The sequence below is a fragment of the Hyaena hyaena genome, unplaced genomic scaffold, assembly GCF_003009895.1.
Source record: "Hyaena hyaena isolate Hyena2069 unplaced genomic scaffold, ASM300989v1 scaffold_187, whole genome shotgun sequence".
In the NCBI taxonomy this organism is placed as follows: Eukaryota; Metazoa; Chordata; class Mammalia; order Carnivora; family Hyaenidae; genus Hyaena; species Hyaena hyaena.
The window spans coordinates 139,742-167,701 of NW_024080820.1; the positions used below are offsets into that span (position 1 = coordinate 139,742).

The following is a 27,960-nucleotide window of genomic DNA, read 5'->3' on the forward strand; positions in this document are numbered from 1 at the left end:
AACTACCATAGATCGGGTAGCTTATTAACAGCAGAAATTTCTCACAGTTCTCGAAGCAAAGACGTCCAAGATCATAGCACCAGATTATTTGGTTTCTAGTTACCACCTACTTCCTGGTTCATAGATGGTCATCCTTTCACTGTGTTCTCATATGGCTGAAAGAACAAGGAATCTTTCTAGGGTCTCTGTAAGGGCACTAATCCCATTCATGAGAGCAGAGCTCTCATGGCCTTATCACTTCCCAAAGGCTCCACCTTCTAGTACCATCATATTGAGTGTTAGGATTTCAACACATGAATCCGGTGGGCACACTAAAATGCAGCCTATAGCAGCATGGCAAGCAGGCTTTTCAAATTGGCTTCTTTCACTTACCAATATTCATTTAAAGGTTCCCATGTCTTTTCATGGCATGATAGTTCATTTCTTTTTGGCACTGAATAATCTTCCATTTATGCCGTTTACACATTGTAGGCCATCTTGGTTTCCTCCATGCTTTGGCAATCACAAATAAACCCACTATAAATATTCATGTGCAAGTTTTTGTGTAGCATTAGTTTTATACTCATTTTAGTAAATACCAAAGAGCTCAATTGCTGGACAGTATGGTAAGAATATGTTTAGTTTTGTAAGAAACTGCCAAACTGTCTTCCAAAGTGGCTGTACCATTTTGCAACCCCACCAGGAATGAATGAGGGTTCCTTTGTTCCACATGCTTGCTAGAATTTGGTGTGTTGTCAGTATTTTGGATGTTAGCATTCCAATAGATATGTAAGTGTAATTCACTGTTTTATTTTACAATTCCCTCATGGCATGCTATAAAGCCACCTGTATTTCTTCTTTGGTGAAGTGTCTATGCAGATCTTTTACCTATTTTTCAATTAGGTTCTTTTTAATCATGTGAGTTTTTAAGAGTTCTTTATATATTTTGGATACCAGTCCTTTTTCAGATAGATGTTTTTTCCCACTTTATTTCTAAATTGTTTTAATAGCAATGGATTTACAAAGCTAAAAGGTAAAAAAAAAAATTAAAAGGTAAATATTGGGAAGCCTCACCCCCCTACTCCCTTCCAAAATCACTCTTTCTTCACCATTTGTATTCATTTTTTATTTCTCTTTCTATTGTCTCTTTATGCAAATACAAACATATACAAACATATGTTTTTATTTTTCCCATTTCTAACAAGAGTGACAGTCTATGTACAACATTCCACACTTTGCTTTTCCACTTAACAACATATCTTGGGCATCTCTCCCTCTCGAGCACTGTGATCTTCCCTATTGTTTTATATAGCTACATTATGTTCCATTGTGGGGATGTACCGTAGTTAAATTAAGAACTTCCCTGTGGCTGAACATTTATCAGCCTGACTTTCAAAGGTACCTGGTACTCAGAAACCGTGGAGATTTTCTGAGTCTTCTTAGCTTCCCCCCATTGCCAGCTTAGGTTCTTTCTAGTTTGCTCAAATGTGCTAAGACAGTTTCCACTTGACCATCTGCTTTCTAGCTTCCAGAGTTTCTTTTGTGCAACACTTTGTAGCATAGCAGAATCATCTTCAAACTCAAGGAATACATCCTTGATTGTCTAGAGGTATGTGAATAAGTTTGTTCTTATCTTGTATATTTCCACTCACTGTACTTTTCCAGACTTTGATCATATCCTTTGAGAAGGAAGATTTCAGTTTTCACAAATGAAAATAATCTTAGAGAGAATGCAAAGATAGGGAAAGAAATTGTTTACTTTTTTAGAGAGTAAAACAAAGAAAACAGCATGTTCCGAAGACTTCCTGGGGTCATTCGGAAAGCCAGTAAATTGCTTTCTATGGCTTTTGCCTCCCTATCTGTGGCTGTAACTATTACTGTACCCTTTTCTGTCCCTGGATTTCAACTCGGTAGGCCTAATTACTGTTTTCCTAATTTATAGAAATTGTTAGCACCATTACTGCAGATATATCAAGGGCCCTGAGGGAGCAGTAATTCTCCTGCTGCACACTTAAATTGATATAGTCATTTGGTTCATCAACTGTGTAAGTCACAAGATGGACCTCTCCTGAGAGGTTATAGAGCAGCAGTTGAGTTTGGGCCCTGCAGTCAGACAGACCCCACAGCTCTTCCACTTTCTAGTTACGTCACCTTAAGTAAGTTACTTAACCCCTCTAAACCTGTGTTTCCCCAACTATAAAATAATGTACTCCTCATAGGTTTGTGTGAAGATTAAATACATGTAAAGCAAATGGGTGTCCTACAATCAATTCAGTTCTGACACCACATGGAGATAATGTCAGACCCCACAGGTGAAGGGCTCAGTCCCACAGGACTGCCCCCCAGCCCACTTCAGATGCCAGTCACAAGTTCATATTATCACCTGCACTTCTATTTAACCAGCTATAGAAAAGAGATTCCAATAATCCCCTACCCCTTGAGTTTTAAGTTGCTAGAATGGCTCACACTGCTCAGAGAAATATTTTGCCTGTGAGATGACCAATTTATTATAAAAGGATATAACTCAGAAACAGCCAGATGGAAGGGATTCATGGAGTAAGGTATGGGAAAAGGGCATAGAGGTTTCATGGCCTCAGAGGATGCCACTCTCCCTGAATTTCCACCTGATCACCAATCCAGAAGCTCTCTGGACCTCATCTTTTTTGTGTTTTTATACAGTCTTCATTATATAGGCATGATTGATTAAATCACAGGCCTCTGGTGAACAATTCAACCTGTAGCTTTTCTCCTCTCCGTAGAGGCTAAGGGGTACGAGTGAAAGTTCCAACCCTCTAATCACATGGCTGGCTCCACTGGCAACCAGCTCCCATCCTTAGATGCTTTCACCTCATTAACAGAAACCTCATTAACAGAAACCACATAGTGGTGGAAAGGGGCTTATTATGAATAACAACACCCATCTCACCTTTATGGCTCTGAGGCATTTTAGGAACTGAGGACAAAAGACCACATATCATGACAAAAGATGCTCCCATTGCTCTTATCTCTCAGAAAATTCCAAGGGTTTGGGGAGCAGTGAGCCAGTAACTTTGGAAAGACCAAATATACAGAAGTATCTCAGGCTAGCTGCCCAGCTAGCCTATAAACCACTGCCTGGCTCATAGCAGAAAGTGGCAAATGAATCTTCCAATAAAGGAAGGAGCAAAAATATGTTTTACCTACATTAATTTTCAGGATGCAAAACCAAAATTTTTTTAAGAAAATTATTAGGTGCATGTATTTAGGAAAGTCAGTTTGTTATTAAAGGAATATCCTCTGTTACTTAATTTTGGGGCTCAAAAGGCTCTTCCAAGTTGCACATTTTGGGCAAGGCTCTCTTGACCAACTGTGGCCAATCAGGTACTCACTCGATCTTGTCTGCAGTGCCCTCTCTAGCTGAACTTGTACTAAAGACAAAAAGAGAAATGGGAAAATGCTGTGTTTAGTATTTGAAAAGTATTTGTCATAGGTAAGATGGCATTTACACTCTGTGCACGATAGGGTGCTGGTTTGATTTAGCAGAAGAGAATAGGTCATAGACCTTAGTAAAAATGCCTTGGAAGACGATTTCCTTTTTTTTTTTTAACTCTGGGTTTTTTATCCAAAAATTTCCATCATGTAATGTACACTAATAATGTCACCCAGAAAAAAAGAAACCATTCAAAAAAATTGACATTTATTTATTATTGCTCTGTGGATAAAAATCTGATGAGATTGAAAATAGTTTCCTTGATCTTTTTCATGCCCATGAAGGGTGAGAAATGATTTCAGTAGGTCCCATTTTTGGCTAGTCCCACAGTACATGACATATATTATGTCCAATTCTCACAAATATCCTTCAGGGTCATTAATTTATTTTTATACCTGTTTTACAAATGGAGAAACGGAGCCCCAAGATAAAAAATTGTCAGCGGTCACTAGGATATTAAGCAGACAGACAGGATATAAACCATGTTCTTTCAGATTACAAAATTCGCATTTCTCAATTCCTTTTTCTCTTGTAATGAGATATTTTTCCTAGAAATCACAATGACATATCTTCATAGACAATGAAATAATGTTAGACACATCATGTGACACTTGTCACACCAAATTTCCCAAACCAACTCAACATTTACAAAAAGGTGAAGAAATTTAGGCATAGAAGTTGGGAGTCATCATAAGCAATGCTGGAGAAGGAAAGAGAGGATAGGAAAAGAATTGTAAAAGAAAAAAAATAGTGGTAAAAAGAAGAGTTTCTGTGACCAGTAGTCAGCTGATTCTAAATCTCCATTCATATATATGGTAAATATTGGCATACTCAGATTTCTGTCTTCTATACCCACCCCCAGCCACCTCCCACATCCTGTAAGGCAAAGCTTGTCTCTCACTATAAAACCTGAAAATCCCTGATACTCATGGTCCCAGCCACCCTGCATATAGGCATGAGATGGACTTAGGTACTAACTACCATTCACTCATACTCGTTGCAAATATCATCAAATCAGAAGTTTTTGGCATAAAGAGGAAAGGAGCGCAGAGAATTCACCATGACAAGAATGGCCTTATCACAGCAGTTGCTAGAATGGTTCTAGTGGCTTTCTCTGGTCTCCAGTCTCAGTGGTGTTGATGACAGAAGCAACATCCAGGGCAGTTGCAGTGGGGTGTCATGGGTCCATTTCTATGGCATCTATTTTGGCAGTGGTTCCTGGCTTCACAATGTCACAGCCTGGTTCTCTCATAGTCTCAGGCAAACTATGAGCTTCCTAATATCTTTTAATAAATTCCTTTCCATTTAAATTAACTTTAGTCAAGTCTATGGCCCAAAATTAAGAATCCTGACTGGCACAGTATATAAATAATAGCAATAAGGATAATTATAACTAGCATATCTTGAGAGCCTAAGACTTGATAAAATATTCTGATGAATGCTTTAACAATAACTTATTCATTAAATTCTCACTGCAATCCAATTATTTCCATTTTACAAATGAGGAAACTGAGAGGTTAAATGAGCACGCTCAAAGACATATTGGTAGAAAGTGGCAGAGGCAAAATTTGAATGCATCATTTTGACTACAAAACTATTCACTTAGCCACTAACCTTGAATATATAATTTAGGGGTAGTTTGTATTCATACTTTTTAGGGTGTGTCTATTGGTAATTAATTTGGTCAAGCTTCTGCAGGGAAGCAGAATAGGATGTGTGTTTATGTATATACAGAGAGATTCATTTTAAAGCGTGAGCTTACAAAATTTCACATGCTGGCAAGTCTGAACTCTACAGGACAGGATGGCAGGCCAGAGACCCAGGGAAGAATTAATGTTACAGCTCAAGTCCAGAAGCAGTCTGAGAGGCAGAATTCCCTCTGTAGGTGTCTATATCCAAATTCCCTCTTCCCCCCCCCCCGCTTTTTTTTTACGGGCTTAAATATAATTTATTGTCAAGTTAGATAACATACAGTGTATACAGTGTGCTCTTGGCTTCAGGAGTTAATTCCCGTGATTCATACATACAACACCCAGTGCTCATCCCAACAAGTGCCCTCCTCAATGCCCATCACCCATTTTCCCCTCCCCGCCATCAGTGAAATATGTCAAATTCACCCTTCTTATAAGAACGTCAGTCATATTGGATTAGGATCCACACTAATGACTTCATTTTAACTTGGTTACCTCTGTTAAGACCCAATCTCCAAACATGGTCGTATTCTGAGATACTGGGGTTAGGATTGCAACATTTGAATTTTGGAGGGCACATAATTCATCCCATAACAGTAGTACATTTCAATGCAACATGTTGGATAGCATCTAATATAAATGTAACCTCAGAGATTTTCTGAGCTTGAGTGATACATCTGCAGTTTGTTTATGGGTCCTCTCAGTTTTTAAAAGACCAGTCCTGCCCATAACCATCATCAATTAAAATGCTAACCTTAATATTATTAGTAACTAAGGTCTCCTATATTCTAATTTAGTAGCTTAGGGACGATGATGCCCTCGAGTTTTAGATCATGTTTTCCCCAAGAAGTGCAAAAACAGGTTGTACTAGTTTCCCAGGACTTAAACCCATTGGGAGAATCAAATGAAATAAACTGCATTATGGCACAGTGAAACAGCTACTCAAAATATTCTTGTTGTTCAAGGACTGATCGCTTTTAGCTGTAATTTCATAGTTCTTGCAAAGGCTTCAGACCCTAAGGGAGTTAGACAGCATTGTGAAGTCTGAAGTATACCTCTTAGCAATGACCATCATGATAGGAACATTTGTCATGTTTTTCATCTAGAGATTTCTTATTCAGTGGTTGCAAGTGAAGGTAAGTGTTTGGAAAAGCCACCTTAAGTCTTCCATCAGTTATTTAATAGCAGCAAAACCTTTTTACATTTGAGGAGTGCTTTACACTTTTCAAAGTGCTTGCACATGCATTAAGTCATTTCATCTCAATGGTCCTTGATTGGCCTAAAAGTTAGATCTGCCTTCCCAATGTGCCTAATGATCTTAGAGAGCACTTTATGAGCTGAAAAAACATGACCCAAAGTAAGGAAATTGCTCTGAAATCATTGTGCAAAATCAAAGCACCATTATTATACAAATTCATAAATAGTAAAGCCACTGAGTTAAATCCTTAAGGGAATCGTGGGGATTATGTAAAGATTTTCAATCCTTTACTATTTGCTTTGTTTTTAACACCATTTTCTGTAGGGCTAGCTCTTAAATCCAATTTTACTTTATTAAAAATTTTAGACAAAAACATGTCTCTATTACCATTTTTCTATTCTGTTAATAGCAAGACCTACACATTCCCTTTAAAGGAAAACCGAGGGTAATTTATGGTCAAAAGATCCTAAACTGAAAATACTTGCTGTAATTAGAAAGGGCTTGAATATTTCTCCCTACACAAAGCAGATGGTGATTTCTTTTTTAAACAAAATAGTGATCTGTGTTTCTGCCTGTGTGCCTTCTGCATCAAACATGAATTAAAAATGAATTTCTATTTTGTTTCACTCTGGGAGCCTGTTACATTGACCAACATTGTTGGGGGGTGGGGGGGGAGAATCACCTAATTTGTCCAAGTATAATCACACGATGTACAACAAAGGCATTGGCTGTTTTGACTCTGCAGGCAAGCTTTAAAAAAAAAAAAAAGAACAGATGCAACATAATCTTGAGAATCCTCTTGTTATTCAGCTGGTGGAGTCTGTAGCTACAGGGACATCTGTGATGTGGGATAAGGAAGATCATTTCTCTGAAATACAAAGAGTACAGAAAGTAGAAAGATCATTTTCAGGATTTAAAACCTAAGGAATAACCTTATTCTTTGCCTATATGTTTTTTTAAATGATTGATTGCAGGAGCACTGTGATTCAGAGTTGAATTTTTTCCCCATTTATCTGGTGTTAGAAAATAAAAATGGAATCCAACCTCCTAAAACATGGAAGGGAATAGCTAATTTCATACAACAAGTGTGGAAGGTATTGCCTGTGTTGATAATATAACATGCCTCCAATCTTAGATTCTAATTATGGTGTGGAGCCTTGTTTCTGTTGAGGTGGGAGCTTAGATACAACCTTGCTTCAAAGATACTTTCTGCTATTGATTTGATTATACAGTTCTATGAAGCAAATCACAATGCCCTTACTGTTAGTCCTACAAATAATATCTTTCCTATTTTAATATAAAGTGTCTATCATTCAACGGGAGTCTCTTTCATTTCTATATAATCTGATTTTGAATAATCAAAACTGTTCTTCAAATACTGTGTTATTACATGCAAAGTAAAATGGAGCATTGGGTCAAGAATCCAAAGAACTAAGATCCAGAAGTAACTTAACATGAAGCACCCCGGCAATTTAGGCATTGATGAGATAGGAAATAGTAATAATAATACCAACCCTTATGAAGTGCTTGTTATACACCAGACACTATTCTAAATGGTTTTGTGCATGTTAATTCATTTTCTTCTCATAACACTTGGAGAATAAGTATTATTATTATTTCGATTTTATAAATGAGAAAATGAAGTCACAGAAATGTTAAGTAGCTTGACAAAGATCAAACCGCTAATGAACATAGGAGCCAGAATTCAAATCCAATTAATTTGGCTCTGGAGCCCAGGCCAGGAACTATTATACAGGGCAGACACTTGAGAAGCTAGTGACAAGAAGGAAAAATGGTACATTTTAAATGGTTCATTGTGTCTGTAAGATTAAAATAAAAGAAAATAAAATAAGGAGGTCAAGAGAAGTCCAATGATTTTTTTGGTTATAATATCCAAAGAAATTTTCCCTGGGGAGTTCATTGAAAACATGCTTATGAAAATATCTTATAGACTGATAGTAATGTAGTCAAAGGAGCAGGGGTAAAAAGTACTCCAGGAGCACCTGGGTGGCACAGTCAATTAAGCATCTCTGCCCCTCCCTCACTTGTGCATGCTTTCTCTCTCTCTCTCCCTCCTCTAAAAAATAAACTTAAAAAATATTTTAAAAAATTATTCCCGATTCAGGCAAAAACAACAGCATATGCAAAGGACCGATGACAAAAAGAAACACAGGTGTTTGAGAGACTAAAGCTGAAACCAGAGTATTTGGAATCAGAGTGAGGAGAGTCTGACTGAGGGAGAAGAAGTTGGAGGAGGTAGGGAGCATTCCCACTCAGGGCTTTGTGAGCTGTGTTAAAGGTCTTGATCTGTGTCCCAAGAGAAATGGGAAATCATTAAGAGAATTGGTAGGGAGGGGGATCAGGGGAAGGGAGGGGAAATACATGAACAAATGTGTCACCTGGCTATCACTCTGTAAAACTGAAAATAATTTTGAGAGATACACTGTGGAAACCATTAGACTAGTTTAGAAAATATTGCAGTAGCATTGCCCAAAAATCATGAAAGCAATTATATCAGTGGAGATGGAGAAAACTGAACAGATTCAAGAGATACTCCAATGTTGAAAAATTTTTTTTAATATTTTTATTTATTTCTAGGAGAGAAAGAGAGAGAGAGAGAGAGAGAGAGAGAGAGACAGTGTGAGCAGGGGACGGTCATAGAGAGAGGGAGACACAGACTCTGAAATAGGCTCCAGGCTCCGAGCTGGCAGTCAGCACAGAGCCCGAAGCGGGGCCCAAACCCACGAACCTGCGAGATCATGACCTAAGCGAAAGTCGGATGCTTAACCGACTAAGCCACCCAAGCGCCCCTCCAATGTTGAAATTTTTTAAGTGATGACAAATTAGATATTGAAGATAAGGAAGAAGGTGTCAATGACAACTCTTCAATTTCTGACTAGTGCAACTGGAGATGATAGGTTTAGATGAGGAAGTCAAGAGGTCATGTTGAAGATATTGAACTTGAAGTGGCTCTAGTTGTCAACTGAAGTTATTAAGTTCACAGTGAGACTGTGAATCTGAAGCTCAAAAGACAGGTCTAGGCTGGACATATATATACATTTGGAAGTTACCAAGATAGAGATAGTTGTAAAAGCCAACAGCACGCACAACTTCTCTAGAGAGAAAATGACTAAGAAGAGAGGAAGGGCTGGGACACAGCTGGGGAGAACATAGGTCTGAAAAAAATTATAATACAGAGCTTCCAGGTAAGTAGGAGTATGACAAAAAGAAAATGATGTCAGGAAGCCCGAGAGAGTAGAGTTTCAAGTAGGAAAGCAAAGGTAACAGAGTCAAATGTTGCTGACAAGTCAGGTAAAATGAGGACTGAAAAACCGACTATAGCAAAATGACCATATTGGCGTAAGTTGTTGAGGGTGATGTGACTGAAATCAGACTGGCACAGTGTAATGGGTAGTGAAGGAACACAGGCACTGTGTACAGCTCTGTAGAAAGATGGCCAAAAAGTGGGGAAAGGGATTAAAGTGGCAGCAAGAGAGACATAATGAGATGAAGAAAATGACCTCAGCCATAAAATTCAAATCTCTAATGACAGTATCTCAGAATCTGCCCACATTTCTAGACTATTAAACACATAGAAGATTGTAATATTTGAACATTTTCAAAAGAATGAGTAGCTTATAATTGACCATAAATTTTTATTGAGTCCTAAGAGAGTTTTTTTTCTTTCTGTAGTGATCCATTAACCTGGTCACATTTTAACTACAGAGAATCTCTATCCATGTAGACTCAGAGAACAGGACAAGGTACATACAGATGTTTAGGTTATTGTTCATCTCTGGCATAGAATATAAAAGGAAGACCCTTTCCCTTAAAGCATCAAAGATGTAGTCATTAAAAGTGCTTAGGCATCCACTATTCATCATCATTTTTATCAAATATTTATTAAACACACACTGCATATCAGCTATTGTTAGATGTTGAAAATATAAAGGTGTCTAAGACATAATACCCGAACTTAAGATGTTTATCAAATAACAACAGAAAATGTACATGTAAAAATACCACTAGGACATTGTAAAAGACCACAAAAATATATGCACAGAATGCTACACAGAAGGGGTATATGAAGTGCCAGATTGAATGAAGAGGGTGTGTGTCTAGGCACGTGTACCTACACACACACACACACACACACACACACACACACACACACACATAACCATGGGGGTCATTCATGGAATATTTCATGGAAACAGAAACCCCTGAACAGAGTCTTAAGTAATATTAATAGTTTATACTTATTGAGAAATTATAAAATGCCAGGTAAAGTGGTAAGCAATTTATATCTTAATCAATTTACTATACCCATTATAGAGATAAATAGAGGTAGAAAGAGTTTATGTAGCTTGTCCATGGCAGCATAATTTAGTGTCAGAGTTGGGATTCAAACCCAGTCTTCCCTCAGACCAGTCTTCTGGACTGCCATGTTATATACCATATACCAAGGACCACCATATACCATGATAGAGAATTATACATTAGCCAAGCTTTATGCATGTTGGTAATTGGGGCAGAAAGGGCACATCCCAGGCCTGAAAATTAGTCCATCTTATTTTTCCTTTGTTTTATAATCTCACTCTGGCTACAGGATGTTTGATCCCAGGGTTAAATAGAGGAGGCATAGCCACTTTCCCAGGTTAGGATATCAGTAAGCAGAAAAGTGCTTATTATAATATCATCTAGATTCTGGTCCCCAGGTTACTACTATAGAATAGAAATAGAATGAATTACAGGTTCTGTCCACTTTAAAGTAAAATTTAGTAAGGATGAACTGGAGGACAATTTTATACTTAAGTTAATAAGTTCATTTTGAAAAAAAAAAATATAGCTCGCAAGGAAGCAATCCTGAAGTTAGGCTCCATCAGACCACCTGGCAGTCATGGCACTTAGGACACCATTGGTGATTAGTTCCACTCTGGGTTATAAAGAATGAGCAGGAGATCTTAAAGGAGAAACAATAAGCAGGAGATCTTAAAGGAGAAAGAGTTTGACCTTGACAGGAGCAGATGGACATTAGGATCAATCATGACTAGCTTCCAGAACACTCAATCAGGACAGAAGAAAATTTTGTCTTATGAACTGGGGTCCCCAGCAATAGTACTGAGATCAAGGGAGGAAAGAAGATAATCGACTTCTCACCAATGATACTCTTATCTAACCACTGAAGATAGAGATGGTCTACAATCACACAGTACAAACTGCCTGCATAAGAAAAGCGACATAATGAAAGATTTACCCTTAGATCCTGGAATGAGTGGCATTTATGTCCCCCCAAATTCATATATTGAAATCTAATCCCCAATATGATGGTATTTGGAGGTGGAGACTTAGGGAGGTGATTCAGTAATCAGGGCAGAGACCTCATAAATGAGATTAGTGTCCTTATAAAAGAAACCCCAGAGAATTCCCTGCTCCTTTTGTCATGTGAATAACCAGCAAGAAGATGGCTGTCTATGAACTAGGAAGCAGACTCTTAGCAGACACCAAATCCTCTAGCACCCTGACCTTGAACTTCCGAGCCTCCAGAAGAGTGAGAAATAAATTTCTGTTGTTCATAACCTTCCCATTCTATTATGTTCTGTTACAGCTGTCTGGACAGACTGAGACAAGACCTCAACCAACAAAGGAGGGACTAGAAGAAGCTGGTACTGCTATAGATTATTTTGAGAATTTGGGTGTAAGGATTTGGGGGGAGATGACCCTTCCATGAACTGAGAGGTCATTGAAGGGATAGTAGAAAAGTAGCTTCAGGGATAGATGGGCAGAAGAAGGCTTCCAAACTGTTCAATCGATTTGAAGGGCTTTTTTTTTTTTCATGTTGCTAAGCTCCTCACCTTCTTGTAATGACAAAAACAAATTAGAAAATAAAGAAACAGGAGAAGTAGATGTAGAAGTGGGAATGGAAGTGGAAGAGAAAGAGAAAGCAGAGAAGGTAGAAACAGAGGAGAAATCAGAGGAGGATGGGGAGAGGAGGAAGAAGGGGAAGAAGAGAGAGAAGAGACATAAGCAAGAAAGTTATGTAAAATGATGAAGGCCAAGAAGAAATTTAAGGGCAAATCAAAGCATAAAACTATGACTAAGAATAAAATTAAAGATAATAAAACAAAGTAAAAACTTTAACCTAGAACAATATAATGTTTAATAAAGGCAAAACCTAAAGAATAGTAGAAAAGAGAAGGAAAAACAAGTGAAATTAAAAAAAATTAAAACATGAAATAAGAGGAATAAAAGATTAAACCAGGTTAAATAAAGAATATAAAAGTGCTAGAACCAGTGAGATAAAAAGCTGGAAACATGAAAGTCAGAGGGATAAAAGATAAAAACTAAAACAAGAAAATCCAAGCTAAAAGCAATACTTAGAAGTTGAGCATGAAATTCTTTTAAAAAAATGTTTAAAATTTGCTCTTTCCTTAAAATAGAATAGAAAGAGGGAATTTGAGATAGAAAGTGAAGACAAGGGAAAAACAAGAATCCTAAAGAATTAAGCAGAACAAACTGAAATAGAAATAGGGAAAATTTAAGTAGTCAACATACATCGCAGCAACAAGAAATTCGAACATAATGTTGAGATGCTGATTTGTACCCCAGCATATGTTCTTGATGCAATAAGGAAACAAAAACAATAGGCCAAGGAAGAGAAAGAGATGAGCTTCTAGTAAGCCACACTCTGAAAATGTATTCTTGGTGTCTGTCCATTCTCCCACCTCTCCAGTCCTCATCTGGAAAATAAATAAATAAATAAAATACTATTTTTCTCTAATCCCAGGTCAACCTCCACAACTGCTTACAATAAGGAACAGACAAAACTTCCACAGCTTAGGTACAATGAGCTCTAGGTAAAATTGCGAAAGATACAGAGTTTGTTTCATTTTTCAAATGTGTTTGCTTGTCTTTTCAATATGTTCCTACTGCTTAATCTACTCTCCATTCATTAGTTAATAACCACGTAGTCTGAACTAATTTAATTCTACCGTTTCCAGAATAACTTTCTTTTTAAAGGGAAGTCCGTTGGAGAGGTATTTTGGATAGAGATCATTTCTTCCCTCCCTGGGTCTCAGTAATTAGCAACACCAGGAAGATTCATGTTAGATGCCATCATTTTGCTCCACCTAAAACCCACCCCACCTATAATCTCCTTCCACCCTTGTCCACCCTGTCTGTGTTCTGGGAGGTTGATTTATGGACTGCCTCCACGGGCCTGCTTACCCACAGCCTTCTGGTTAATTTAACCTAGTGGGAAACATGGGCAGGATTTCAGAGAATAAGAGGGGAGTGAGACTAAGGTATTCATACCTGGGGTTCCCTCACTGCCATGGAGTGACTCCATCTCTTTATCAAGGCCATAGCTGCAGCCTGATGGCCTTCTCCCATAGCTATTCCCTCTAACTGTGAGCACAGATAGCCTGCTTTCTCCCCCTGTCCCTTCAGTCCTAGGAGTGGTTGATGTCTAGCTCCCTGGAAGTAGATAGCTCTGGGACATTTAGCCATCCCTTGTTAGTTTCTCCTAGCCATGTCCTCAGCGTTGTGAATAGCCCTTTTATTAACTCCTCAACATTGAGTGTGCCATCTGTTTCCTGCTGAGACCCTGATTGACACAGTGGGTAAAAGTATGTCATAGGCGAATTTAACTTTGGCATTCTCCACCCTAACATGCAGCACCCTCATCCTGCGCAATGGGCTGCGTACAGATCCCCGTTCTGACATACCGCTAGGGTGCAGGAAGCCATTGTTATCTAGAATGTGTGTGACTTCCTTTTCCATCCAAACTTATCTGTACAGTGAGCCATTTTCCCACGAAGCAGATCTCTTCAGTGTGCATGGAAGTGAATTCCCATAACTAATCTCTGCCAGAAAATGAATTGCCTCTCCTGCAGGTAGGACAATATTTCCTCACAGCCTTTGAATAACATCAGCATGAATTATTGTTTAAAAAAATCTTAACTAGCATCTCTTCCTCCAGTTTTGTTCTCTACCCGTATATTCTAAGTACTGCAACCAGATTAACTTCTCTATAAAGACATTCTCATTATGCTACCCACTGATTTGAAAAGCCCCAATTGCTTCTCACTCTCCATTGGATAAATTCAGCCATTTAAGATCCACAATCTGGCTCCAAGTGACAGATAAGGCTAGCATTAGGGGAATAGCATAAGGTGGAAAGGGGAAAGAATCTCAACATCACCCCCACTTTCCAAAATTATTTTATTCTTGTATTCTTCAAGGACAGAAGAATAACATCATGAGTCAGGGGTGGACTCTTCCTTGATATGGCAAAGATAATTTTTCTTTGACTTTAGTTTCTATCATGATGAAAAGTTGCAGTTTCCCCAGCCATGCAAAAATAGTACTGTGACTGATGCTTCACACTCTACCTGAGTTCATGTGCTATTGAGCTTGAATTTCTGCTGTTTTTTAGACTATTAATATGTGTTCTGAAATTTTGTGACATTAGGTTACAGGATTGTAAGTAGACTATCACTTGAGGTATCAAGGCAATGTGATGTCTTCCATTCCCAGTGGTGCGTAAAGTCCTCGTTTAGCAAAACCTGGACGTACCCACCGTGTACCTTCTGACTTCCTTCCAAGCTTCATTATTCCCTTACGTGAAATGTCTTTTATCTTCCTCTCTGGTTATCCAAACACTGCTGGCACATGTCCTGTGCTAACTAATTAGGAGGCATTGCCATTATTATTACCCTGCCACTCACAATTCATTTGAAGCACTATTCTGAACAGACCTCATTAATTACCAGTGAATTTTCATATGTTTTCTTTATAGCATGTATCTCTCAATATAGGTCAGGTCTCCCCGATTAGACTGAAAGTACCTTTAGGAAGCTACCATGCCTTTGTACCACATTTGCACACCACCCCAGGAATTGAAAGAAAATAGAAGAAAACACATGTATAGGTTAATTCAAAGCTTACTTTATCTACCAAAGGCAGGTCTAAGAAGGCAGACAAATTGACAGAAAAGGGAAACTTTACTTCTTTTATGCTCTCAAATAGAACTTAGACTATCCCCAAGAGGAAAGTATTGATAACTGACCCTCTACCTGAACAGAGTCAAGGATTCCAGGAAAAATTCAATCGGGCAAATGTGTGTTCCTTAGAACTCTTTTCATGGGCTCTTCTTTCCAACTAATCCCTTTGCTGTCCCATTGGGTGACTCTTTATAGTCTCCATCCTGTCTTCATCTTTAATCTCCTCAGTCATGTTGCTGTGTATTATTAGGTAGGAAACAGACTAGGTTTCAAGAACAAATCAATCCTGCAATTTACTGGCTCAAACAAAACATTTGCTTCTCTGTCCAAAGGTAGATAGTGGTCCAGGATGAGTAAGTATCTCTGCTCTTAAAGGACGTCCAAAGACATAGGTTCCTCTTATCCTGTGGCTATGCCAGCCCCTGGGCACTTGCCCATGTCCACATGGTCAAGGCTGGCTGATCATATCCACATTCTAGCTCACAGGAAGTGGACAAAAGGAAGAGGAAGGCAACCAATTTCCTTTGAGCCATCTCTGTCTTACCAGGTGAGGTTTTTTTCTGAACTAGGACCCTAACACCCTACGATGTCAGCCATTATTACATACGGGCATGGGGGAGATAAGCCATGTTCTGGGAGTGTAGGCTTCAAGCCCCATGTCATACAACTACCACTACCCAGAAACCTGAAGCCTTTGATTGTAGACACCCAAAAATGTGTCCCATGATTAGCATCTCATTCCCAGCATGTATGTATATGCAGCCTAAATGTGAGTTAATAAATACATATTCTGTAATTGAAGGGGATCAAGAACTACCATGCTTCCTTTCTCCAGTCTCCCAGTCCTGTACCTGACCAGTATTATCCACTCCCAGCACCCATGAGCTCAGGCCTCACACTCCATGCCAGTGGTTCTTCACCTTAGGCCCTTTTTTCCCCCAAGGAATATTTGGTAATGTCTGAAGACATCTGTGGTTGCCATAGCTGATGAAGGCCTGAGGTACTACAGGTATCCAGTGGGCAGAGGCCAGGGGTGCTGCTAGACACCCCACCCACCATACACAGGATAGCCCTCTACAACAAGCAACTGTCCAGCACAAAACGGAATATTAGCAATGCTGAGAAACCTTTCTCAGCAGTTCCGGTTCCTCTCAGAAATCTTAACAGGGATCCAAGCTCAAGCTCTTAGCACAGTAGTTTCTTGTGATTGGCACTGTGCTTTTTATCCATGCTTTGGCCTGCTTTTCTCCCTATCCGTTGTTTCAGACCCTTGATCTAAGTTCTTTAAAAAGCTAATAGTCTCAGTAGTCTGTGACCATGAACATCATTAAGTTAGTCTTTTCGAGTGAAATAAAACTTTATTATCTTTTAGGGAGCGTTAGAAATTTGTTCTCAGTTCTAACAAAGAATGAACACAAGCAGTTAGCTTAGTGGGAAGAGTATAGGCCTGGGACCAGGTTCTTGACCTTGTTCTGCTACTAAGTAGCTGTGTGATGGTGAGCAAATTATAGTCCATCTGAGCCGTAGTGTTCCCTTTCAGTAAAATGAACAGTGGGATTCATTGAGTTGCTAGATTATTCTTGTTGTGTCTGGTCCCCAGTTGCAATAATTACCTCTTCACGTCTCTTTTCTTTTAATGTATTTACATGAACACACACATCCACCCCCCACTCACACACACATATACATTTCTGCAAAGGAGGTGATTTCCTCAGTTACGTTTATATTCCCTACAATTAAACCAATAGTAGTTTGCAGTAACCGTTAAAAAGCCAACAGGCAAATCTCTTTATATTCCCATCTAACTCTTCTTTCTAATTCCAAACTTACCATTCCTCAGCCTGAGCTCATCCAAGTCTTAATCTCTCTGGGCCTTACCTTCCACTTGGCAAAATAAGAGTTAATTTTCCAATTCCCATCCGGTTCTGATACACTATGCCTATTCAGAACCGTCTCTGGCCTAACCTGAAACCACTAAGCCAATGTGATGATCGGTATTATGAAAATATAGTAACACTCACAGGTGAAGTGAGTAGCACTGTCTAAAGTTCCTACTAAAATGACAGTAGGAAAAATGTTCATAATCATGACTGACCACGAATATGCAAAAAAAGTGGTTATTTAGTGGCTTCCTACAGCGTTTTCCTTTTTTCTTTTACTGTATTTTACAGCCCAAACTAAAAGAGAGAGCAAAACATCAAGCTTAAATAGAGACATATCATCGAAATGCTTCTTTTCAATTTCCCAAGTAATGCCCAACCTGGTTTTCTATATCATTAAAAAAAAAAAAAAAAAAGATACACATACAATTTGATTTTTGTCCTCAAACCTTGCAAAAAAAAAAAAAGACTATTTCGACTTTGGTAAGTACATCTTTCTGTATCCTGGCAATTCACCTTTAGTTTAAGGATACATCATGGGAACAGGATTAGAATAACGACCAAGTTAAGTTTCAAGTGGTTAAAATTAAAGTTCACGATGAAAAAGCCTTCACAATATTTGTGACTTCTGGGTCTCTGGGAAGGTGCTCTGTGCACCAGGTGATGTAGGGCTGGGTTCTGCTTTCCAGTGCAGCTAGCGATCTGGAATATTAGAGGCAGAGAACAGTGCCTCACTGCTGGTCTTTCCAGAGTCTCCCTTCCAGTAGAAGCAAGTAGTTGCCTCTGAACTCTGAGGTTTGATATCCTGGGGACACCAGCCAACTGCTTGTAAGTGGATCACAACTACCAGACAGGAGTAAGTGCTCAGACATTCCCCTAAGGGGAAGACAAAGCTTTCTTCACCTTCTACTGCCTGAATTAAATTCGCATGTGTGAAGAAATCGAGGCTATCACTGTAACAAACCTGCTTAGATGACTCGTGAACTGAACAGTCAGAACTGGTTCAATACAAACAGGGATGTTCCATACAAACATCTCAAGCAAGTTCCATATCTTTGAGACCACTTTCAGTTATTTACTCCAAAAACCTGAAAGTCAAGAAACAAAAATTTGAGCCCTGTTTAAAATCCCAGTCTTGGGGCAACTGGTTGGCTCAGTCAATTACTTGGTTTTGGCTCAGGTCATGAGCTCACATCTCATGGGTTCAAGCCTGTGTCAGGCTCTGCGCTGATGGTGAGGAGCCTGCTTTGCATTCTCTCCCCCTCTCCCTACCCCCCCCACTTTCTCTCTCTCACTCTCAAAATAAATAAACATTAAAAATTTTAATAAATAATGGGGCTCCTGGGTGGCTCAGTCGGTTAAGCATCTGACTCAGATCATGATCATGTGGTTCATGAGTTTGAGCCCCATGTCGGGCTCTGTTCTGACAGCTCAGAACCTGAAGCCTGCTTCAGATTCTATCTCTACCTCTCTCTCTGCCCCTCCCCTGCTCGTGCTCTGTCTCTGTCTCTCTTTTCTCTCTCAAAAATAAACATTAAAAATGTTTAATAAATAAGTAAGTAAATAAATAAATAAATAATAAATAAAACTTAAAACAAAATAAAATCCCAGTTTCCTCCTGTCTACCACTCCTCTCTACCCTGCAGTTCAGGGAACTCTAGTAGGAAGGGAAGGGATAAGGTCTTCTCTGTCATCTTGCCTCTGAGACTAGATATTGGAAGAAGGAATGTACATAAAGGAAGAAAAATAATGTTCACTTAATAGCTAAGTGGCTGTCAGGTGTTGAAGCTCCTCTAGCTAATCCAATCTGGCCACACATGTCCTCTGTACAACAGGCTTCAAAAACTTGCTTTGAGTACCTGAATGAGTTCTGGGGACGTATGGGGTTTCCTGGTTACACACTTATCTCATATGAAAGTAAACAGCTATCACCACACAGTACCATCCTATCCCGCCCACCCAACCCCATACACACACTCATGACCTAATCCTATAACTTGAGCACCTGGAAACTTAATCTTGCCACATCGTGGAAGGTACATGCTCCCTGCTGCCCCTCTCTCCTTCTGCCCTGCATAGTAGTGTCTCAACTCCTTTTCCCTGTAGAGACAGGGACATATCAAAAAGTCTGCACCTAAGTAAACAATCACTGCAGGAATGAGGTACAAAGTGTCTGTTTCTTGCAGGTATTCCCAATCTTTAAGTGGTTTGTCCCTTTCTCCCTGTGAAGAGGTGAAGAGAAAGCCATCACGTTCTCTACTAGCTAATAAATCACACCCTGGCAGTCGTCTCAATCTGCTTTTTTCCTCTTATTTTTTCTCTCTCCATACACCCGTTTTCTCTCTTCATCTTTCCATTGTTTTTATTTGCACTGGTGTGGGAATGTTGATTCAAATGACAGTGTCTGCTGCCTCTCAGTGCACCCAGGAAGGGACATGTAGTCTCAGCTGTCTGTGGTGATCTTCAGCATGTGAGGTACCTTATATCTCATTCACGCCGGGTGTGGATTCCATCCACCAATCTGGGGACAAAAGGAAGGTGACGCCTGCATGAGTTTCACTCTCATATCACCGAGTCATCTGGTACATCACAGGCTCAATGACTGAGAGCAGTACCTCCATCCCATATAAAAATGACAGTCTTGAGAGACATACCTGGGTTCAAGATCCAGCTCTGCCTCTTCATGTTGTGTTAAGGCAAATCACTCAATCAAGGCTCAAGTTCCTCATCTCTAGAATAGGAAAAATATCAACCTTGTGGAGCCTTGGGCTCTGATTTATAAAAGTGCTCAATGGGACACATTATTTAATATTTCCATCAGATTGACAAGCAGCATTGTGACAAGAATGTGCAAGACACTGAGTAAGTAAGGCTGACTTCAAGGGGTTCATAATCTAACACAGAGATTGACACATAAAGACATCACTACAATAAAATGTGGCAGGTTCAAAGAACGACACATCTAAAGTACTTATGGGGTCAGAATGAGCCAGGGGAACCGTGAGGCAAGAGAGCTAGAAAAATCTCCGTTATAATCACCTCCCCTTCATCCTGTTGGCAAGAGAGGGATTCCTGCCCTGGGTTCTGGGATGGCTGCACATGTAACACCTGACAGTGGACAGAACACATCAACAGCCATTTATTAGTCACACAGGGGAGGAGGGTTGTACTCAGGGACAGAGTCAATAATCAGGGTCAGACTTTGTACTATCAAGAAGGAGAGATGCCCCCGGTCCCCAATGTGGGGGGAGGGGGCAATATGATTGGCTTATTTGAATAACTGGCTGACAGGGAAATGAAACCCATTATTCAGGGATAAGTAGAACCTGTGCCTGGTCCTCATGATAAGGAGGGCTGTATATGTAGGGGACAGGAACAGAGTAGAGAGGGGAACTTGAGGTCATTGACGGCCCTCCTGATTTCACCACACATCAAGGTAGCACACAGTATTGAACGTTAATGTTAGGTCTCACAACAGCCTCCTGCAGCCAACACCGTCTGAACTTGGTCTAAAAGATTAACCATACATTATATAAGTGACTGATATGGGTTGGGGTCATGGCTTTCCAGCTGAAGTAAATTCCACTGCCGAAAGCTAAATTCTCCCTGCACAACATCTGTAAAATCTATGCACATTTAATGTTACTGAAGCACAAACTGTGAAGTAGAAGATGGTAGAAGCTGGAAGAATAGACAGAAGGTCTATAAAGGTGCATAAAGGGCTTGGGCCCAGGGAAGGAGCTTAGACAATACTCTGATATGCTGATGTAAAAGAATTCTTCTAGAAATGGCTAGACGTCCAATAATTGGAAGAAGCGTTATTTAAAAAAACTTATACTCATTTCTTTACCACGTGAATACTCTACCAATGTACATTTGTAAATCTCCAAGACAGTGTGCATTACTGCACAATCTTCTTGAACCTGAGGACATTAATCTTTTAGAAATTTTTTTTCTAGAACACCAATTAACTGTTCCAAAGAACAAAGTTTGAAAATTACTGTTATAGGTAATGAGGGATCATTAAAAGATTCAAGCTGGGAGTGACACTGTCATATTTGTATTTTAAATTAAACATTCTGGAACATGTGTAGAAGATGAATTTGAAAGGATAAAAATGTGAGTATTTAGTGATCCCAGCCAGGAGGCTGTGGAAGCAGTCCAGGAAACCAATCATGAATAGAAATAAGATAATAGGGACAAGAAAAAGGGAAATTTGAAAGAAGCTTTTATTATTAAATGAGGTATGTGTATCAGTGAGAGAGTTAGGTCATCCTATAGTCAGAAATGCACACCAAAATCTCAATGACTTACCATAACAAAGGTTTGAACCCTGTTTACACTACATGCTTCTCATAAGTTGATAAGAGGTGGGGGTCCTCCTCCACAGAATCACACAGGAATCCAGTTCATAAAGATTCTATAATCAGATAGCAGCACCATCTGGAAAAGAAAGCTTCTTGAGTCATTATAAAAAGGGAAAAGAACATAGACATTCAGACATTGGCTTTGGCCTGAAGTAACACCTGTCACTTTTGGTTATAGCCAAGTGATTAGTCACAGGGCTCAGACTAATTACATTGGATCTGGGAAATGTGATTGTCCATGTGCCCAAGAACCGGGATAAAAACCAAGTATTGGTAATATCATTTGCAGTAAGTGAGGAAGAAAGAGTCAAGAATGCCTCCCACTGGTAACAAGGTAAATGATAATGGCCTGAACTGAGAGTATGAGGGTATCCCAAGAGAGATGAAATGTTAGAGAGATGAAGTAGGGGAGAACTCTCATTCTGAGCATTTTGAATTTTATGTGCTGAAGGAATTTTCATTTGAGGATGACGGATAGATTGTCAGAAATTTAAAGTCTAACTGTCAAAGGAGAGTTAAATACTGGAAATAAGATTTAGGAATCCTCATCAGTTATTGAAACCAAGAGCGGAAATACTATCTAAGGAGAGTAAGATGTTCCCTAAGGATCATCAGTTTTTGATTTGAGAGAACACCTAAGGAAAAAGAGAAAAAAACGGCCAAAGGCAGACAAGAAGAAAACCCAGAAATGTCATTTCAAAAAAGTGAAAGAAAGTGAGGGTTTATGAGAGAAAGTAATCGGCAACAACAAACAGAACTAAAAGATCGGGTAATAGGGTGGCAGAAAAGGGTCTAATTGATTTGGGAGTTTTAAGAAGCCATTGATCTTATATTTAAGTGAGATCGTGCACTATTTGTCTCTCTGTGTCTGACTTATTTCATTTAGCATAATGTCTTCCTGGCTCATTCATGTTGTCACATATGGCAGGATTTCCTTGATCTTTAAGGCTGAATAATATTTCAGTGTGTGTGTGTGTGTGTGTGTATTATATATGTATACATATAGTACATTGTCTTTATCTATTCAATAATCAATAATCATTCAGGCTGTTTTTATATCTTGGTTATTGTGAATAATGCTACAGTAAAAATGGGACTGCTAATATCTCTTTGAGATCTGACTTCATTTCCTTTGGATATATACCCAGAAGTGCAATTGCTGGATCACAAAGAATTTCTCTTTTTAACTTTTGGAGGAACCTCCACGCTATTTTCCATAGTGACTGTACCAGTTTACATTCCCATTAGTTATGCACAAAGGTTCCTTTTTGTCCACACCCTTACCAGCAACTTATCTTTTGTCTTTTTGATAATAGCCATTCTAATTAGTATTAAGAGATATCTCATCGTGGTTTTAATTTGCATTTCCTTGATGTTTCCCTGATTTATAATCAGTGATGTTGAGCACCTTTTCATTACCTGTTGGTCATTTCTAGATCTTCTTTGGAAAATTGTGTAATTAGTCCCTTTGCCCATTCTTTAATTGGGTTATTTGGCTTTTTGCTCTTGAGTTTTAGGAGTTCCTTGTATATTGTGGATATAAACCTCTTTTCAGATGTATGGTTTGTAAATATTTTCTCCCTTTCAATTTTTTCTACACTTGAAATATTTCCTAGTCTTGCCTTTCTTAAAAATTTTAATTCCGGTATAGCTAACATACACTGTTATATTAGTTTCATGTACAATATAGTGATTCAGCAATTCTATACATTATTCAGTGCTCATAGTGGTAAGTGTACTCTTAATCTCTTCATCTATTTCACCCATCCCTCTTTCTTCCTCCCCTCTGGTAACCATCAGTTAGTTCTCTAACTAAGTGTCTGTTTTTTGGTTTGTCTCTTTTTTTTCTTAGTTCATTTCTTTTGTTTCTTTAATTCCATATAGGAGTGAAATCAAATGGTATTTGTCTTTCTCTGACTGATTTATTTCACTTGGCATTCTACTCTCTAGATACATCCATGTTGTTGTAAATGGCAAGATTTCATTCTTTTTTACGGATAAATAATATTCATATATATAATATAAATACCACATTTTCTTAATCCATTTATCTATCATTAGACACTTGGGCTGCTTCCATAATTTGACTATTGTAAATAATGTTTCAAAAATCATATGGGTGCATATATGTTTTCAGATCACTGTTTTCATATTGTTTGGGTAAATACCCAGTAGTGGTATTACTGGAGGATAGGGTGGTTCTATCTTTAACTTTTTGAGGGCTCTCCATATTCTTTTCCACTGTAGCTGCCCCAGTTTGTTTTCCTACAAACAGTGACAAGGATTCCTTGTTCTCCACATCCTTACCAACACTTACTGTTTCTTGTGGTTTTGATTTTAGCCATCTGACCAGTGTGAGGTGATATCTCATCATGGTTTTGATTTTCATTTCCCTCATGATGACTGATGCCGAGCATTTTTTCATGTGTCTACTGTCCATCTGTATGTCTTCTTTGGGAAAATGTTCATGTCTTCTGTCCATTTTGCAATTGGATTATTTATTTTTTTTGGTGTTAGGTTGTATAAGTTATTTATATAGATTATATATTATATAGATTTTGGATGCTAATCCTTTACAAGATATGTCATTTACAAATATCTTCTCCCATTCTGCATGTTGTTTTTAGTTTTGTTGATTGTTTACTTTGCTGTGCAGTAGCTTTTTATTTTGATGTTATCCCAACAATTTATTTTTCCTTTTGTTTCCCTTGCCTTAGGAGACATATCTAGAAAGGTGTTGCTGCAGCCAATGTCAGAGAAATTACTGCCTGCTCTCTGCTAGGGTTCTTATGGTTTCAAGTCTCACACTTAGGTCTTTAATCTATTTAGAGTTTATTTTTGTGTGTAGTGTTAGAAAGTGGTCCAGTTTCATTCTTTGGTATGTAGCTGTCCAGTTTTCCTAAAACTGTTGAAGCCATTTGTTGAAGCGACTGTCTTATTCCCATTGCCTATTCTTTCCTCCTTTGTGAAAGATTAATTAAGCATATAATTGTGGGTTTATTTCTGAGCATTCTATTCCATTTCAGTGATCTATGTCTATTTTTGTGCCAGTACCATACCATTTTTATTACTACAGCTTTGTAGCATATCTTGAAATCTGGGGTTGTGATACCTCCAGGTTTGTTCTTTTTTCAGATTGCTTTGGCTATTCAGGGACTTTTTTGGTTCTGTACAAATGTTAGGATGATTTATTCCAGTTCTGTGAAAAATGCTATTGGTATTTTGATAAGGATTGTATGGAATCTGTAGATTGCTTTGGGTAGTTCAGACATTTTACAATATTTGTTGTATTGATCCATGAGCATGGAATATCTTTGTATTTTTCTGTGTCTTCCTGAATTTCTTTCATCAGTGTTTTACAGTTTTCAGAGTAGAGGTCTCTCACCTTCCTGGTTAACTTTATTCCCCAGGATTTTATTATTTTTGGTGCAATTGTAAATGGAACAGTTTTCTTAATTTTCCTTTCTGCTACTTCATTATTAGTGTATAGAAATGCAACAGATTTCTGTATATCAATTCTGTATCCTGTGACCATACTGAATTCATTTATCAGTTCTAGTAGTTTTTTGTTGGAGTCTTTAGGATTTTCTATATGTATTATTATGTCATCTGCAAATAGTGAAAGTTTTACCTCTTCCATACCAATTTGGAAGCATTTTATTTCCTTTTTTTTTTTTTTGTCTGATTACTAGTCTTGCCAGTTTAAAATCACACCAAGAATATGTTTTCCTTTTTGTTGAATTGCCAAGAAGAAGGAGGAGGAAGAGGTGAAGCAGGAGGAGGAAGAGGAGGAGGAGGAGGAGAAGCTATTGCAGAAAAAGGTTTACGAGAAGAGTAAAGGCACAAGCTAGGCTGACATGATTTGAGTAGTGAGAGAGCAGTGAGGAAGTGGAAGAGGCAAAGAAAGTGAAGTTTTATTCTTCAGCCCCGTGAATCACTTACTTATTTGCCAATACTCAGTAAAGGTTTATTAGAGTACAAACGTGACACATGAGCTTTCTGCTCTCAATATTCTGCTGTAGTGGATGTATACTGCATTTCCCCCCTTGCTGTTCCTGTAATATATTGTATATTCCTTTATGTTAGCACTTTTCACAGTATATCGTATTTCTTTATTTTTCATACCTCTCTTAAGACAATGAGCTCTTTCAGGATAAAGACAGGGTAAAGATTGCATTGATCTGTTTGTACCAAAAGCTCATCACAATGTCTGGGCATTGTAGGCATGGAATAAATTGTTTAAATTAGATTATTTAATCCTCACACTGAATGTGGTAGTTATGATTAGCCTCATTTCACAGAAGAGCTAGCTGAGACTTGGGGCAGCTGCAAATTACCAAAAGTCACAGGCAGTAAGTGACAGAGCTGAAACCAGAATCCAAGCTTTTGATTCCATGTCTGTCTCTCCATCACACCAGAACTGCCATGACATCTTTTCTCCCGGGGTGATGGATTCAAAATGACTTATGCATTGCTTTTCAAATAGCTCATTGTATTCAAGGTTACTGATTAGCAATGCAATCTGAGACGGGGGTAGCTCCATAAATCAAAACCAGTCTGTGGATTCCCATAATGCTCAAACCCACAATCATGACTGAGCTGGGTCACTGTATACCATACTATATTAAGAGGAACCATATGAAATTGCTGTTTTAGGTTCAACAAGGGTCGAATATAAGCACTTTCTATTGGTTCAACCTCATAGGATATAGAGTAATTCTTTGTATGGTATGAAACTCAAAGTATGAAGTAGTAGTATAAATTCAGTAGTATGAAACTAGGCAGTGTGGTGGGGAAGATTTTAGAAACAGTCTAACAAGGTTTATAACCACGTTACTTAAACTTTTAAGGGCGCCTGGGTGGCTCAGTAGGTTAAGCATCCGATTTCAGCTCAGGTCATGATCTCACAGTTCGTGGGTTCAAGCCCCACGTCGGGTTCTGTGGTGACAGCTAGCTCAGAGCCTGGAGCCTGCTTCGGATTCTGTATCTCCCTCTCTCTCCGACCCCGCCCCCCCTCCCCCCCCCCACTCACGCTACCTCTCCCTCTCTCTCAGAAATAAATAAAACATTTTTTAAAAAAGGCTTATAACCATGTTACTTACGTTTTCTAAACCTCAGTTTTTTAGTCATTCTAATGAAGATAATTTCTTCCCAAATGACCATTATAAAGATTGAATGACGTGGTCATGTATGTAAAAGGTCTAGCTTTAGACATGACCCATTAAGGGCACTAAATCAATGGCAGCTAAAAGTATGATCACAAAAGGACATGGATGCTTTTGATACAAGGTGTTTTTTTACTTCCAGAATTTATTCTGGAACACAATTCCTAACTTGCTAGACATACTTTGTATATAACTTCTTTGGAATTTCTTGTGATAATGCATATCACTTGCCTTAGAATTAAAAGGTCCACTATATGGAGTCTAACACAAACAGTTGCCAGTCAAGTAATACCTTTTAGTAAAAGGTAATCTTCGACAGGGAAGATGTAACCAAGCAGTAGCTTTTTTAAGATAAATATTAAATGGAATTTCTCAAAGAATTCTCAGGAGCATTGGCTATTCCAAGCTCTAGAAAAGTAATCCAGCCAAAATCTCACTTTTGAAATGAAAATTAATAATGAGAAGTGGTTGTTCCAAAAATAACCTAGATAAATGGCCAGTGTTATCTTCACTTCTGGGGTCTTTTGGTTGACAGTATGTGGACTAAACCAAATTATCTCTGAAAATACACCATAAGAAGACTATGCAAAAGAACACTTTCAGTAGAATTTTATTTACCACATTTTAGGGGTATCTGGGTGGTTCTGTCAGTTCAGCATCCAACTCTTGATTTTGGCTCAGGTCATGATCTTGCGATTCATGAGATTGAACCTCGCATTGGCCTCTGATGATGGAGCCTGCTTGGGATTCTCTGTCTCCCTTTTTGTCTGCTCCTCCCCATACTCACTCATGCTCTCTCTCTCCCTTGTCCTCAAAAATAAATAAAACATTAAAAAAATAAAAATCCATATTTTAGTAACATGAACTTCTGGAAACTGGCACCCATCTATATAACAGAAAGATCAAAACGGAGATCCTTCAGGGAGAAAAAACAATTCAATCTACTCTTAAAGTCCCAGCCATGTTAGTTCATGGGAATCTAACTGTATATCTTCTTGATGAAATTCTAACATGGACCTCGGATATTCTGTGGAAATTGGGTATGAGACACTAGGCTTTATAATCTCTTTAACTTTTTGACCAAAGATATAGCTAAAATGGATAAGAATTTCAGTCTACAAACTAAAGTGTGTCAAAATACATTCTTTATTTTCTACAATTTAACTTAATTTTATATGTACAGATCAGTCTAGTAACTTCCATATA

General features: G+C 38.5%; 1 protein-coding gene and 1 long non-coding RNA gene across 2 annotated transcripts in view; one reads left to right on the plus strand and one right to left on the minus strand.

Moving 5' to 3' along the window:
* The window catches only part of GABRB1 (gamma-aminobutyric acid type A receptor subunit beta1), a 158,445-nt gene that overhangs the window by 84,995 nt on the left and 45,490 nt on the right, over nt 1–27,960 (plus strand). The window lies entirely within an intron of this gene.
* LOC120237693 overlaps nt 7,099–27,960 on the minus strand; it is a 34,069-nt gene continuing 13,207 nt past the window's right edge. Inside the window, exons 2-6 of the long non-coding RNA XR_005530016.1 lie at nt 21,537–21,665; nt 19,877–19,953; nt 19,702–19,743; nt 18,187–18,310; nt 7,099–7,205 (exon numbers count right to left, since the gene is read on the minus strand). This is a non-coding gene — a long non-coding RNA (uncharacterized LOC120237693). The remainder of the gene's footprint in view (nt 7,206–18,186; nt 18,311–19,701; nt 19,744–19,876; nt 19,954–21,536; nt 21,666–27,960) is intronic.